At 37.6% G+C, this 14,582-nt stretch overlaps 1 long non-coding RNA gene across 2 annotated transcripts; it reads right to left on the bottom strand.

Annotated features, from left to right (window-relative positions):
* Nucleotides 1-4,335: 4,335 nt before the first annotated feature.
* Nucleotides 4,336-11,444, bottom strand: LOC107562686 (uncharacterized). Of its 2 annotated transcripts, none has more exons than XR_001606015.1 (6): nucleotides 11,333-11,444; nucleotides 11,135-11,254; nucleotides 5,823-6,064; nucleotides 5,649-5,714; nucleotides 5,432-5,537; nucleotides 4,336-5,349 (listed from the first exon to the last, which is right to left on the bottom strand). It is a non-coding gene; the product is annotated as an uncharacterized lncRNA (long non-coding RNA). The 2 variants fall into 2 exon arrangements; XR_001606014.1 differs by having other exon boundaries at nucleotides 11,135-11,201.
* Nucleotides 11,445-14,582: the final 3,138 nt, after the last annotated feature.

The raw sequence follows: 14,582 nt of genomic DNA, 5'->3' as shown, positions 1-14,582 counted from the left end.
CAATATGAATAAGGAAAATATATTTTACCCGCATTGTAACAAATAAATAAACGGTCTTTGGATTTCCCCTTTCTTTAAAATGATCGTAGTTTGTGATTCATTATTAGCCTATTAATTAAAACACATCAGCCATAAAATAGTACACTGGCAAATTCGCATAGGCCTATACTAAACATCTAAATTTTATTAACAAAATGAATAAGATGGATAGGCTATATATCTTTTTTTATGAAAACCACATCAATAAAGTCAAACTCGCTTATACTAAACAAAGAAATTAAACTTTTATTAACAAAATGTGTGCTTTTGGAACATAGTGTTTTGCATCACACTCGTCACTTGACCAACCCCCATCCCACCCAGTTTTATTTCTCAGCACCCCCTTCTCAAAATACGTTCCCGCGGCTATGTCCCTATATCAGTGTATCTGCTGAATAATTCGATTCTGCTTTGTCCACAAAATAACAAGAAATCTTACAAAAACAATATAACATACATAAATCAACAACACAGAGTGCCACCAGTGTAGCCTGACTCCTCAAAAACGAGCCATCCAAACATATACACCTCTAGTATCATTCAAGAAATGGCTTCAATAGTAGGATGTTTGGTTTCAGACTTGACACACCTAACAGCACCCATCTTCTGGTCTGTTTTTTTCTACTCATTAGGAACAAAGGATCCAGCAGTAGCTACAGCAACAAGCTACCCCTTTATTCCAAGGTGTATTGACACTCTCCCAGACTAGCAGGTCCGCCTGATAGCGACCCACGTCCACAATGGCCTTTCCTCAGATGTGTAGTGCACCCTGCCTTCCTCCCAACAGAAATTACTCCCGCTGAAATGTGCCATTCATCCCCACGAATCAGATGCTGTGTCGCCTGCCAGTGCTGCCAGCCATTGAAACCCAACTGCAAAGCTCCAAATGAAGATGTGAAAAGCCAATCTACGTTCCAGCAGGAGAGGGAAGTAATTTTCTCTTCCCGCCTCTCTATTGATCTCAGCATGGCTGATTCAGAGCCCTGCTGCTTTCTGGGCACAGGAAGTAGAGAGAAATGGCCTCGCTGGGAGGAGAAGGCAAACAATTGAAGAGACATTTTTTGTCTTACCTTCATTGCGCATTTAAAATCGAGGACAAACAAGCCATGATAGACACCAGATTGTGAAGAATCTGCTGTATTTTTGTGCTTCCTCTCACTGAGACACCACCTCATTGGGCATCATGCTACAAGATAAATGACTTATTGTTTCAGAGAATATCCTTGGTTGCTCTTTCTCAGGCATGTACAAAAGCTGGTTCCATGAAGCATAATGCATGGGTTTACACATCCTTGTGGGAAGTCATTTCACTGTACAGTAGTTTCTGACCTTATTCTGTGCTGAACTCTCAAACACAATGCAGGAAAAAAGCACAAGGCTGGAGAAGTATACAAATTAAAGCAACCATTTTTCAAGATTCATAAATAACTACTAACTTTCTTCCCAGAGATGACTGGAAGCATACCAACAGTCATCAGTGTGTAGCAGTAAATCTTCAGCTCACTGCCCGGGGGAAACAGCACCTTACCCTGGTGACAGATGTGCTGCTGAATAACTTTGGTAAAATGAGGAGTAAACAGCCAATGGGCTTGTGCCACATTAGAGACAGATTATCAAGGTGCCATGCTGCAGGGAAGTTAGTCCTTCAAGAGAACCTGTTGATCCAGCCATGAGGGGTCAGTCTATATGCTTGAGAATAAAATCTAGAATCCTTAGTTATTGCCACACAACCAGGGCTAGGCGAATTGGCTTTCATTTATCACAGAGACAGCCACCCTGGAACAACACAGGTACTGTGCTCAAAGGCATAAGGTTGATGGCTCATGGCGTGATTCTGGTGTTAATTGACCCAGCAATCTTCCAGTTACGAGCCTTGAGCCTTGAGCCTTAAGCCCTAAACACACTGCACGATTTTCGGTTGTCCCAGACGAAAGATTGGCATTGTGAAACAATCGTGGCGATTTCTGTGATCGTGGCTCCTAATCGGTGGTCCTGTGTCGTACAGTGAGAGGTTCAATGACTGCCATTTTCACGGTCTTGCGACCAAAGATAGCCTACGATACAGCGTGATCATCGTGCAGTGTGTTTGCTGGTACGATCCACGTCTACTGACCAACCAATAAAAATGTGACATAAAATCAATGTGACATGGTGCTAAAACATAAAACGGCTTCTACTTTTTTTTTTCATCAGACATAAAAACTCTAACTGCTAAAGTGTGATTTATCATGCTCTATTTGTTTACCACTAACGCATGCTGATGACGTTTTATTCTTCTATAGTAATGTGCGTTGTATCGTACGCCTCAATAGGGGTCATCATCGTACAGTCTACACACACGTCATAGCCAAGTTTATTAGATCCAAGTCACACAGTGTGACATATGCAGTGATCTTATAGGATTGCTAAAATCATGCAGTGTGTTTTGGGCTTTAAAGATGAAGTCTGTCATTTCTGAGCCACTAGCATCACCAGAATTGCACAAATGTATTTTCAAACAGGTTCTCTAAAAACATATAGGAATTGTAACTATTTTTTCTCACAATTTCTACCCGATAAAATAAAATGTAAAATAGATCAAATAAAATATATTTTAGAGCTGAACATTATATGAGAGCTGAACATTATAAGATTAATTTGCATTATTTAATTTAGGTCTATAAATCACACTTTTAGACTTGTCACAAAATTGTTATCATAATATCACAAAGTTAGGTGGCAATCTATTTTTTTTAGAGAGTTGGAACCAAGATTCCTTAAAGAAAAAATAGTTGTCGAATGAGTTAGGCCTATATTAAAATGAAAACCATCCTGATTTTTAGTTGTTTAGGCTTATTTTAAAGCTCGTTTTGTCTTAAGTCGTCTTTGAACATTTGCTCAGGCCCCCTGATTAAGAACCACTGTAATATGGTACTGACATTGGGCATCCCTTTTTTAAGCTTGGAATAGCACGAGGACCTATTCTGAAAAGCATTCTTAGTAAAAGCAAACAGTTTCAATCAAGTACTGCACTGAAGTACATAGACATTAGACTCAATAGTACTCTGCCATCCCACTCACTATCTGTAAGAATAAAATTGTGGAAGAGGGCATTTGTATATATGATCCATTAAATTATATATGACATCCCCTATCGAGCCAGGTTAAGGTTTGTATATCACCACGTAAGGGTCTGTATAATGCTCTGATGGAGGTGAGGAAGGGGGTTGTTTTGCCGCCTGGGGAACTGCGAGATAGAATGGACTCATTTGCAGCTACTCTTCAGTGGACACTGTCAACTGCATGCCAAGTGGAGCTGTGCATTGGAGGTGTCAATGTGAGCTCCCATATGGCGACAGACCTCGCTCTACTTCTTTCTCTTTGTCGTGCCTCACACATTCAGAAACTCTCCCAACCTGCGCTAAAGGAACAAGTGTCAAACAGTGAAGCATGACCAACTGTGAAATTGTAACAGCTCATATTGATCTGAGAGTTGAGAATGACCCAAAGTTGTGCAAGGCTCAGTGCTGACACTTAATCTTTCATTCCGCTTTAATGGTGCCTTTTGGTTTCTTGTTGAACCTGCACTTTAAAGTTAAAATGTTCAGTGCTAACAAATACACCTGCACTGTGCTTGTCGATATTTAAACTTGACTTTTCCCAAAGTGTAACCATCTCACTGTTAAAGCTTAAAGAGCTCTACCGACAAAAATTGCATCTCCGTTACTACTGATGAAAAAGAACAGAGGGGCAAAACGTGCATCATTATGAAAATTTAATTTAATTAAAACCAAAATGATCTAAATGTTTAACATGCAAAAAATGTTTTAGTCTGTTTAAATGTTATATGTAATATTAAATTTATATTTTGTATATCTGATTGATCTCAAAACTAAGCTTATAATCATTTTAATGTATTAAATTTATATATATATATATATATATATATATATATATATTCAAAAAGGAAAGCAGCATTAAAGTTATCAAAAGTGACACTGTCACAGTAAAGACATTTATAATTTCTATTTTAAATAAATGTTGTAACATTTGTGTGATAGTTAGGTTGCTGCCATCTAAATGGTGCTCTGGCAATGAAATGGACTAAGATTTATGAATTTGAAACAAAATTCTAAACAAAAAGCAACAGCAACTATCTCTCAGACTTTCAATTAGCGGTAATAAATGTACCTTGTCATTTACTTCACTACACTGAAAATACTCCACAGTTTTATAGACATTACAGATTCAGCAAAGGCTTTGATGCTTTAAGAAGCTAAAGGCTCATTTAGATACCACCGTGACCGTTTTGCTGCACTCAGTATTTTTTAAGATACAGTTCTATATCCTCCCACATCCCCTGCTCCCTCAGGCTAGCAACACATAGATAGGAGAGGTTGTAGAAGTTGATTAAAAATCCATAAACCCAGGGAGAGTAGTGTGACTGCTCTGTGACCCCTAGAGCTCAAACATGGCAAATTGAAAGCTGATAAACTCCAGCACAGCCCCTCCACAATAACCAGCAACGGAAAAAGAGGGTCAGCGGTTATGATGGTGCCTGAAGAGAAATTAACTCAAAGTCTGGGTGGGTACAGTATATACAGAGGTACTGCATGAAAAGATTTATTTTAAGATTTATCCAAGAGTATTACTGACCAGACACAGGAAATATCATGGTCCGTATACTGCCAAATATGTACCAATTCGGATGTATGTTACTGAGGTATTCTTCCGTGCAACAGCCATTTGTTGCCATGGCAAGTAATCCATTAAAAAAAAAAAAAATTTTCAGGGGGACATTCACACCTTTGTGCCACTGTGCCCTCCCCTTTTGGTCATTCGCGTTAAACTGGATTAGTTAATTTGAAACTAAACCCACCCCTAAACAGGACAGCCATTGGGCCACTCAAAAGTCATTTCATTGGTCAACTTGTGATTTATTCCACCCAAAACCCTTACAGAAAAGTCACTATGTTGGTTGCATTTAAAATATATCCCTCCCACAAACCCTACAGGTGAATGATGTGATTGGTTGCAGACCATGGGCAGAACGAAAAAAATATATAGTTTAACCAACAGTTGTTTGTTTCTCCTTATTATGGGAAAATAGTAAATATCATCCAAAACATAAAAACAGTCCGAAAACAATTTCAATGAAAGATTTCAAACAAATGCAGTAAATAACACATGAAATGATGTGTCCCAGCAGTCTCCATTCCTCACTGTAGATCCTGTGTGCATCCACATCAACATCTTCCACATCTTACATTGAGCTCCACCATTTCTGTCCTCCACAATGCTCTTTCTGTGTTTGTCAATGTTAAAAAGCAACTGCAAAACAACAGTAATGTTGACAATAATCACTACAGGCTAATATCCTATTGAAGAACTTCATGTCAATTTCTAAACTTACTGTTGTCTCTCTTTGGCTTTTTTGCCACAACTCTAATTGAGTGTTTCAGCTGGGCCTTTCCAGAGTGAAACTATGAAAACTTCTTACTCATAGCCTCATCATAAGTCTTGCAGGATACATAAAATAAAAAAATAAAAAACATACAATATGTTTAGTTAAGGAAAAATATTTAATTGAATAGGTGAAAATACAAAAATGGATAAAACCTTGCAACAACCTTCTGAACTTGTGTTTCCATTTAAAATCTCTGAAGATGAGTTGACCCAGTCTTGTGTGTAGGATACTGTAGAAAAGGAGGAAACATTATCGGAGGAAAAATTACAGTATAAATATAGTTTTGACATTAAGTCAAAGATATTAGTTTTACAAAATATAAATAAATCAGTCTTACCAGGTTTGTGTATGATGTTGATGTGGATTCTTCCCAGAGCTGTGCAAGCTTACAAATGTTTCAGTCTGTAGCTGTTGGTGTTCTCAAGACGTGTGACTTGAGATCAGATCAAACACAAAAGTCTTTGTAGCAGGGGGTGGGGTGTGTGTGTGTGTGTGTATTTGTGGTGGATGGGGTCTGTGTTTGTGGTTGTGAGAAACCACTTCTCCTGATACAACAGTAAAAGGACCAGGTCTTAATTTCTGTGAAATAATATGGAAAGAAGAATGAAACTGGGGAAAGAGAATGCCTTTAAATCATAAAACATACATAGATATGTTCTCTAATGCTTCTGTCAAAAATATTAAGGCTAGCTATTTTTGATTTGAATAATATTAAAACTAATTTGAGGCTGTTTTGCGAAACGGTCCTGGCTCACCCCCTCCCTCCACCGGAGAACACAGTAAGCACCTTAACTGCTGGTCATTAATGGCGCTTTTCCACTGCGTGGTACGACTCGGCTCGGCACGGTTTGCGTATCCACTGCAGTTCAGTACCGCTTTAGAGTGGGCGGGATTATTCACATGTCGTTATAGTTGCGCCGCCTCTACTACCACGACTCCTAAAAAAGAAATTGTAATTCCACGTCGCCCCATCAAGCTCTCGCTGGATCCACTTTTCTGTTATCAACGAGAAGAACGTCTGTTCTTCCGCAATAGACAACAAAACTTTTTGGTTGTTAAAAAAAAAAAAGGTGCACTCATTCAAAACGGTTGCGTTCGATCCTTCGCTGACTGTGATGATTTAAATCTAGCGGTTCTTTTGTGTTTGTGCCGCAAGTTCAGTGACACAGGTAGTGACGATTCTCTCCGGCCAGTCTGTGATCAGAGTTTATACGTCACGTTTTGGTAACTGTACGGTTCACTTGGAACCCCAACCGAGGTGGTACTAAAAAAAGTACCAGGTACTGTACCCAGTGGAAAACCCCCAAAAAGTGAACCGTACCATGCAGTGGAAAAGCACCATAACATAAGAAAGGTCTGACAGCCACCAGTTCTCACAACCAGCAGTGTGTCAACTGTATATGTCCATGAAACTTCATTGATTCCTGTATATGTCTGTGTACACCGGAGTATGTATTTCTGGAAATTTACGGTTCTGTGTAACTTGGCTTAGGTAATTTCTACATACATCCGGCAAACCTGAAATTACATGGCACTTTACCATGGCCAGATATGACCCTTTTCATGCAGCGAGGCATATGCATGAGATGCAACAGTTCACCTTACTTCGCAAACTGAAAATGGATTCTGTTAGACCCAGATCCCAGTGGCCCATTGACTGCAAGTTTTACAATCAGCAGAATGACAACTGAAATAAGAAACTCTGAGGGTAAAAATGCTAAAATACTATTTCCTGAAATTACTTGCTGAGACAATGGGTGATAATTCCTTTCAAATTGAATTTAACAGCCTCGGTGGAATCTGTCAGTATAAATAAAGCCACGGAATGAAATGTATCAGAGAACCTCTGATGGTAACATTGAGAGCATTACATGGCATTGCTTTGGTCTCTTAAGTTACCCTTCAACTGAAAAGCAAAGTGAAACTTCAAATCAAAAGTTACAAGTCTTCAAGAAGGCCGTGTAATTCCCTTGACAGAAAGTACAAGCACACAGAGTGCCAACTAGTTTGGCAACAAACAGATTTAAAATGCGGCTGTACACTATGAAAGATGACAGGTGGAAAGGGAATTGACAAGGTAATAATTCACCAAGGACATGGGGCAATCCTGTATTTACCTTATGCTCGATGCAGAAACAAATCTAAATCCTAGTCCACTACATTGCATGCTAAATGCACAGTATGAGAGTGTCAAATGCATAATGTGAGGCTAACGAACAACTGAGACTTCATTTATTCCTTCTATAACTGATGCATTTATAAAAGACTTTCACGTTTGCTGGGTCACAATGTCAGTAAAGCTACTTCGAGATCATTAGCGTTCAAACTTCAAACGGATTGTGAAAAGTCAGCTGATGGGAGTGAATAACAGAGGTGAAAGTTGAATAATGTACTTCATTAATGGCCAATTTAGCGACTGTGGCCTTAATCATTACCATAGCTACCAGCTAAAAAACCTAATTTAATAGTCATTTCAAATCACCACTGGTGATTCCCAGTCATGTGTAGAGCAGAAATGTAGTAGCATGTCACACCTAAGCCCACGCAACATATGTTTTATCATCAAGTTAGTATTTAAAGCTTCAAGAATAACCAAATGGCACTTTAACAACTTTGTCATGCAATAAAGACCTAATCTGTTTTATTAAAGCAGTCAGCATAGTGTTACACACCAATAGTTTAAAAATAGACATTAAACAGGAGGATGTGCCATACTGAATTTATCCACTGTAAGGTGTTCTTAAGGGAGTATGGCATTTGAACACCTTTTTGTTTTTATTTAATTCGGTCCCTCCCTCCAGCCACTCTCTTTAGATGGAAGCATATGAAAGATAGACATTCAGCAAAGAAGAACAGGCTATCCATCTGTTTCAATGGCCAAAAATAATGCTAATACATAATTTAAACAGGGATTGTCCCCGTTTACATAACTTTTGGCTCTGGGCCCAGTGAAGATGTGCCAACATTGAGAATTTATCCAATTGAATGAATTTCTGCTCCATAAATTGCTCATAAATGCCAGTGTTGTGTGAAATACCTGCCAGCGATACACTGACCACTTTCTTAGGGAGCGCTTACCAGGTTGGCTCTCCTTAGAGGAAGTAATCAATCCGAAAACAGTCAGAGTTAATTATAAATCAAAACCAGCAAGACACTGACAGGGATACTGACGAAAAGCCCCCACTATGCAAGTCTGCCTCAGATACTTTCTGTCAGAAATGTTGCTCAAAAACATAACACAACTCTCTCGATATGTACCCTATAGACCAGGGGTGCCCAACCCTGCTCCTGGCGATCGACTGTCCTGCAAAGTTTAGCTCCAACTCTAATCAAACACACCTGCCTTTAATTTGTAAGTGATCCTGAAGACCTTAATTAGTTGCTTCAGGTGTGTTTGATTAGGGTTGGAGCTGAACTTTGCAGGACAGTCGATCGCCAGGAGCAGGGTTGGGCACCCCTGCTATAGACCCAAGAAAATGAGCAGAAAGGAAACATGTAAAAATAAAGGATCCCAAATTAAGTGGTTGGTTAAAAGTGGACTTCACATAGCTTTGAAATAAAATAAAAAATTACCCATTCAAAACTGAATTAAAGGGCTAAAAACTACCTTAGCTAGACAACAAGGTCACATTAAAAAGCATAAAGACGATGACTCAAAACTCAAATTACCACCACTAGAGAGGGTGACCTTCACGTTTAAGACCAATAATGACAGAAAAGCAATACACTTATTATAATTATAGAGAAAATTATATTTGACCATGAATGCTAAAATATAAGCATTCTTACAAGCTGCCAAATTTAAAACATTTGCAAGCAGAATTCACAACTAAATACCACAAAAAAATATAAATAAAAAACAGTTTGCAAGACATAAATGCATGTAGGCCTATGTTTTAAAAAATACAAGATATAAAACTGGCCCAATACAACAAGTGACGGCTTCATCTCACTAATGGCCTCCACACTATCTTTATTCTCGAGTCCTGAAATGTATTTATAATAACTACGCATTTGCATTGCAGGTTTTCTTTATACCCCGTTAAGGTTCTCTTGCTATTGTTTAAACAAAACCACAATTATCTTTTGTCCCTCTCGTTCACCTCCTCTACAGAGTACAAAAGTCGACAGGGCTTGTGTCTGAGGCCGTTTGCCTCTTAATCACAGAGGAGAGAGGCCATTAGGGAGGTGCAGCGGTGAGCAGGATTTCACAATGGAAGTCATTTGGTCATTATCAGGGATGAAGTTAAATGAGAGAGTTGGGTTTACTAATGAGGTGGTTTTATTACAGAAGAGACACGAGGCATTATAAGCATGCAATGGATGGTACTGATGTTTGCCAATCTCTTTCTTTCCTTCTTTCTTTCTCAGGTTTATCCCGCTAAGGCAAACTATGTAGCTCCAAAGCAATCTCAGAGGGGTGCCATCACATTTCTCTTATGGAAAAATAATTTTAATGCCATAACACATCACATATGCAATATTTACAACTCTGCACAGAAGGCAAACAATTATTGCAATGGTAAATGAATGGTAAATTCAGCTGTTGTCTGTATAGATTTCACCATAAGTGCCTCTGAATGGCATAAATGAAAGTTGAGAGCAAATTGACTATCAAATTAGTTAATTAGACACCTTAATGATGAAAAATAAGTGCAGAAGAGAGAAAAAAATTGTGCAAAAAGTTTGTCAATGCTTCTGGAAATATTTCAGGGCATCTGTTGGGGTTTTCTCACACACATCACGCATTGTGAGCAGTACAACAAATTGCTCAAAATGAGCAGGAGCAAAGCACCATGTCTAATCTAGCAAAAGTGTGTACAATTAGTCAGAGCTGACTGATCACCTCAGACAAATTAAACAATTGTATAACACACAGTTAACAATCTCCAGTCCTTCTGTTGGAATGCAGTGACAAAATATGTCCAGCTGACAATATTATTCAAGTTCATATGGTAAATGAACCTACAACCATTTATGCTGTGGTCAGTGGTGGAAAGAGTACTGAAATTTGTACTTAAAGGGATAGTTTACCCAAAAATGAAAATACTGTCATTAATTACTCACCCTCATGTCGTTTCAAACCCGTAAGACCTTCGTTCATCTTCGGAACGCAAATTAAGATATTTTTGATGGAATCTGAGAGCTGTCTGACCCTGCATAGACAGCAATACAACTGAAAGATTGAAGAACTTACATTTTTGGGTGAACTAACCCTTTAAGTACAAGTACTGTTACATTGCTGAAATAATACTCAATTACAAGTAAAAGTACTGGTGCCAAAACAGTACTTAAGTAAAAGTACAAAGTACTCTTCTCAAAAACTACTCCGAGTACTAGTTACCTTTTAGCAGCCGATATTTAATGAATTACCAAAGAATATTCATTCATATCAAATGAATGAATATCAAATATCAAAGTTTAATCCAGGAGCAAAAAGGAATCATTTCTAGCACGGGAGATCGCGATTGCAGTTGCACACAGTCTGAGTGCACACAAGCAATATCAGAGTGAGAGGACAGGCAGGTCATTTGTGTAAGGTAGGCCTATTTGAAAGCTGGCGTCCAATGTTCTGCGATTACATGACGGTGTTCTTATGTTACAATAAAGTGCTCGCCACATTTGCGCAGGAATTATTAAAAATAATACCTGCAATCCAGCGCAGACATTCAGAATCTGTAATCGACAGACAGAAGGCGGATGCGTGTCAAACTCACTGTCGGAGAGGAAAGAGAGACGCAGCTTGTATCGGTGTATATACAGGAGATACTGTAGAAAATGAGTAATGGAACCTTGTCACATATTTCAGTATCGGTATCAAAATATAGATATTTATGATAACATTACCATGTAGGCCTAGCTTGTTTCTCCAAACTCTGAGTCCATAAATTAGCTGAGCTCCCTCGCAAATCAGCTCTTCAACCTTGCTGCAGCGGCGGCTTTTCCCGGTTCAGATATCAGGACTTTTATTGGTCCCTTTACTATCGGATATCTTTATTGGCTACTGAAGTGCTGTCAAGGTTTGAATATTAATTAAAATTGTGGGCATACTCAGAAACGAACTATGATTTAAAAGTAACGAAGTAGATTATTTTGCTTAATTTGTACTTAAGTACAAGTAAAAGTACAGCTTTAAAAATATACTCAAAAAAGTACAAGTACCCGAAAAAACTACTTAATTACAGTAACGTGAGTAGTTGTAATTCGTTACCTCCACCACTGGTTGGGATGTAGGAATACCATTCATCTAATAAAAGATTATAGACCAGGGATCCTCAAATTTGGCCCACGAGATCCACTTTCCTGCAGAGTTTAGCTCTAACCCTAATCAAACACACCTGAGCATGCTAATCAATGTCTTCAGGATCATTAGAAAATCACAGGTAGCTGAGTTTGATCAGGGCTGGAGCTAAACTCTGCAGCGCATTGGACCTCCAGGGCAAGATTTGACAAATGGCACTAACAAAACAAAAAAGAACTGTGATAAAATTGAGAAGGGGAATGGACTATCAACAGTTCATGATCTGTCCATTCCCCTTCTCAATTTTATCACAGTTCTTTTTTGTTTGTTTTTTCAGTGCAGTTTGCACTCTGCATTTCGCCAAAAACAAATTTTTTAAAGGTGCATTCAGTATGTTTTGGTTGATGATTAGTTGGTTCTTAATCCTCTGGTTATGGTCTATTTTTGTACTTTTTTGTTTATGCTTTGTACAGCACCTCGTAAATTCATACAGTAACATCAGTAACTTGACAGTATAAAGAAAATTGTCATATGACTGAGTGCACCTTTACTGGTTTAATAAAATAGAGCCAAAGACACGCCTCTTCTGAAAACACTAAATTAATTCACAACCATAGGAAGCACTTATTGCTAACTCTATGAAAACAACAGGTATAAAGTTAAGAACGCTAATTAAACTTCAAATACACCTTGTACACATAACACAAAAATAGACAAATTATGCTTACAATGAAAGTGTTTAGTTTTACAACACAGCCTTATAACCTTACGGTTTCTTGGATATGTTCAGGTCACACACATAAAAAACCCAGTTAAATAGACAGTATGGTAGGCAAACTTGTACGTCATGAACAAACCAAATGAAAAAAGTACATTTACATATTAGCATTTTGGTCAATTTATAGAACAACCTTTGCCAACAATTTCCCCGGTAATTAAAAGAAAGTAATTACTTTACTTCCTGAGGAAAGCGCCTCCAAAACTTCAGCAGCATCATCCGATTCGCGCTCATTTTTGCACTCTGTACGCTCTCTAACCTAACCAGGTAACAGGTGATGTCAGAGTAAAGGTCCCACTAACATCAATACAAATAAATAAATAAAAACTAAAAAGAAATGCAAAAAAATAATTATAATGTTAAATGATTATTTATCTCTATGGTGTAGTTTTCTCAAAATTGTGATGTAATAAACGGCCACAAGCTGGAGGAAAGGCTTTGAACATCCCCACAAAGGTTTAGGCCTAGTTGAAGCAAATGCTATTATAAGCTTTAGTTCACCTTTTCTAAATTCAACAAAGATAAAATTAAGCAACTAGTCATAATTATTTATTACATTTAAGAATTTAATCATAACCTTTTTTTGGTTTTGCTTTTTGATTTTCTAAAACCTATATGTATTTTGGTATAATAATTTTTTGATGAATAATATGAATTTGCAAAATACTGGTTATATGGGGAATCTTAGCAAGTCATTGCAGAAGATTCTCCTAAAGAAAGCCCTCCACTGCCATCTAGTGCATTTATATCTAAATACTCTTCTTTTGGATTTTTTCATAACGTGCAACATCTAAAAAGGTTCACAGATGCGTAATTTATGTATGCAAATATGTATTTATACTTTTTAAACCATCAAAAGAAACCGGGGAGAATCCTAGATGAAAAAAAACCTTTGGCTCTCTCTCTTATGGATTGTCTAGATTCTGTCCTCATTGAGGGTTCTCATGAATATCTATTGTTCATTTCAGCTGTACATTAAAAAGGTGCAATTAAAAAAAACTGACTCAGAGACATATTTCTGTGGCTTTCTGGCACCCATAAAAGCTCCTTCATCATGGTGCTCATCCTTGAAGGCTTGACCCTCCCGTCAGTTATTTTCATGCTTTTGTGAGGTAAACACTTACTGAAGCGGTGTAAAATCTCTGTCTGAGAAGTGCTCGAAAAAAATATAAGACCGACATCACAGTGTTGATGAGGTACACCCACATGTCTCAGAATACCCTATTTGGCATTTTTCGAACCACCTCGAGGAAAAATTTGAGCTGTTATGCTAATATTGGGCTAATTTAAACAACAACAATAGTTTTGTCCTAAATGCCACTGGACTAAATGGTCTGCATGAACTAAAACATTCAACACATTTATTCTCAGGCATTTACCTGAGAGCATCTTTGTTCCCAAAAGAGCACAACTAACACAGATCTTTATTAAGAAATTAACTTAAGACTGGCTATTTAAAGTCTCTGATACTGCATAAACACCTAAAGAGGGAACAGAGGGTATAAACCAGGTTTTATTGCACAGAGCAACTGGCCTCATACATGATCAAATTAACAAAATTAGCTTTGTGCTTATCAAATTCATAAAAATGATCCAAGGAGCACGTTGTGAACTTGTGTCATTTTTTAGACTAGTTTAACCGAGAGTTACAGAATACTATAACGGTGAAGCTGAAAGTCAGTCAGGTAGTTAAACACAATAACTTTAGAAAACAATTCAACGGTATCAAGTCACAGATTACCAAATATTTACACCTTTAGCAGCAAAAAAAGTAAACGTGAAATGAAACATGATCAAAACCAATGTGCAAAACGGCAAAAATTCTGTAACATACAAGTATGAGGAATCCATTTTAAATTGGCCACATTTCCCAAGCAGAGATAACATTCAATTGTCAGTATAAAAATATATATGTATAAAAAAAAGAAAAGAAATAAAGAACACTAAGGTACAAATTAAAATACTATACTTTTTTTTTTCAAGAAAAATCCTCAGCTGCAATTTCATAGTTTAAACTAAATAAAATAAAACAAATTTAAAATAAGTCAAAAACAATTAAAAGGAAATAAACAAGAAAT

This window comes from Sinocyclocheilus grahami, unplaced genomic scaffold (genome assembly GCF_001515645.1).
Source record: "Sinocyclocheilus grahami isolate Dianchi unplaced genomic scaffold, SAMN03320097.WGS_v1.1 scaffold833.1, whole genome shotgun sequence".
Lineage (NCBI taxonomy): Eukaryota > Metazoa > Chordata > Actinopteri > Cypriniformes > Cyprinidae > Sinocyclocheilus > Sinocyclocheilus grahami.
The sequence above is the reverse complement of the archived record's forward strand: the minus strand, read 5'-3'. Positions and strand labels throughout refer to the sequence as shown.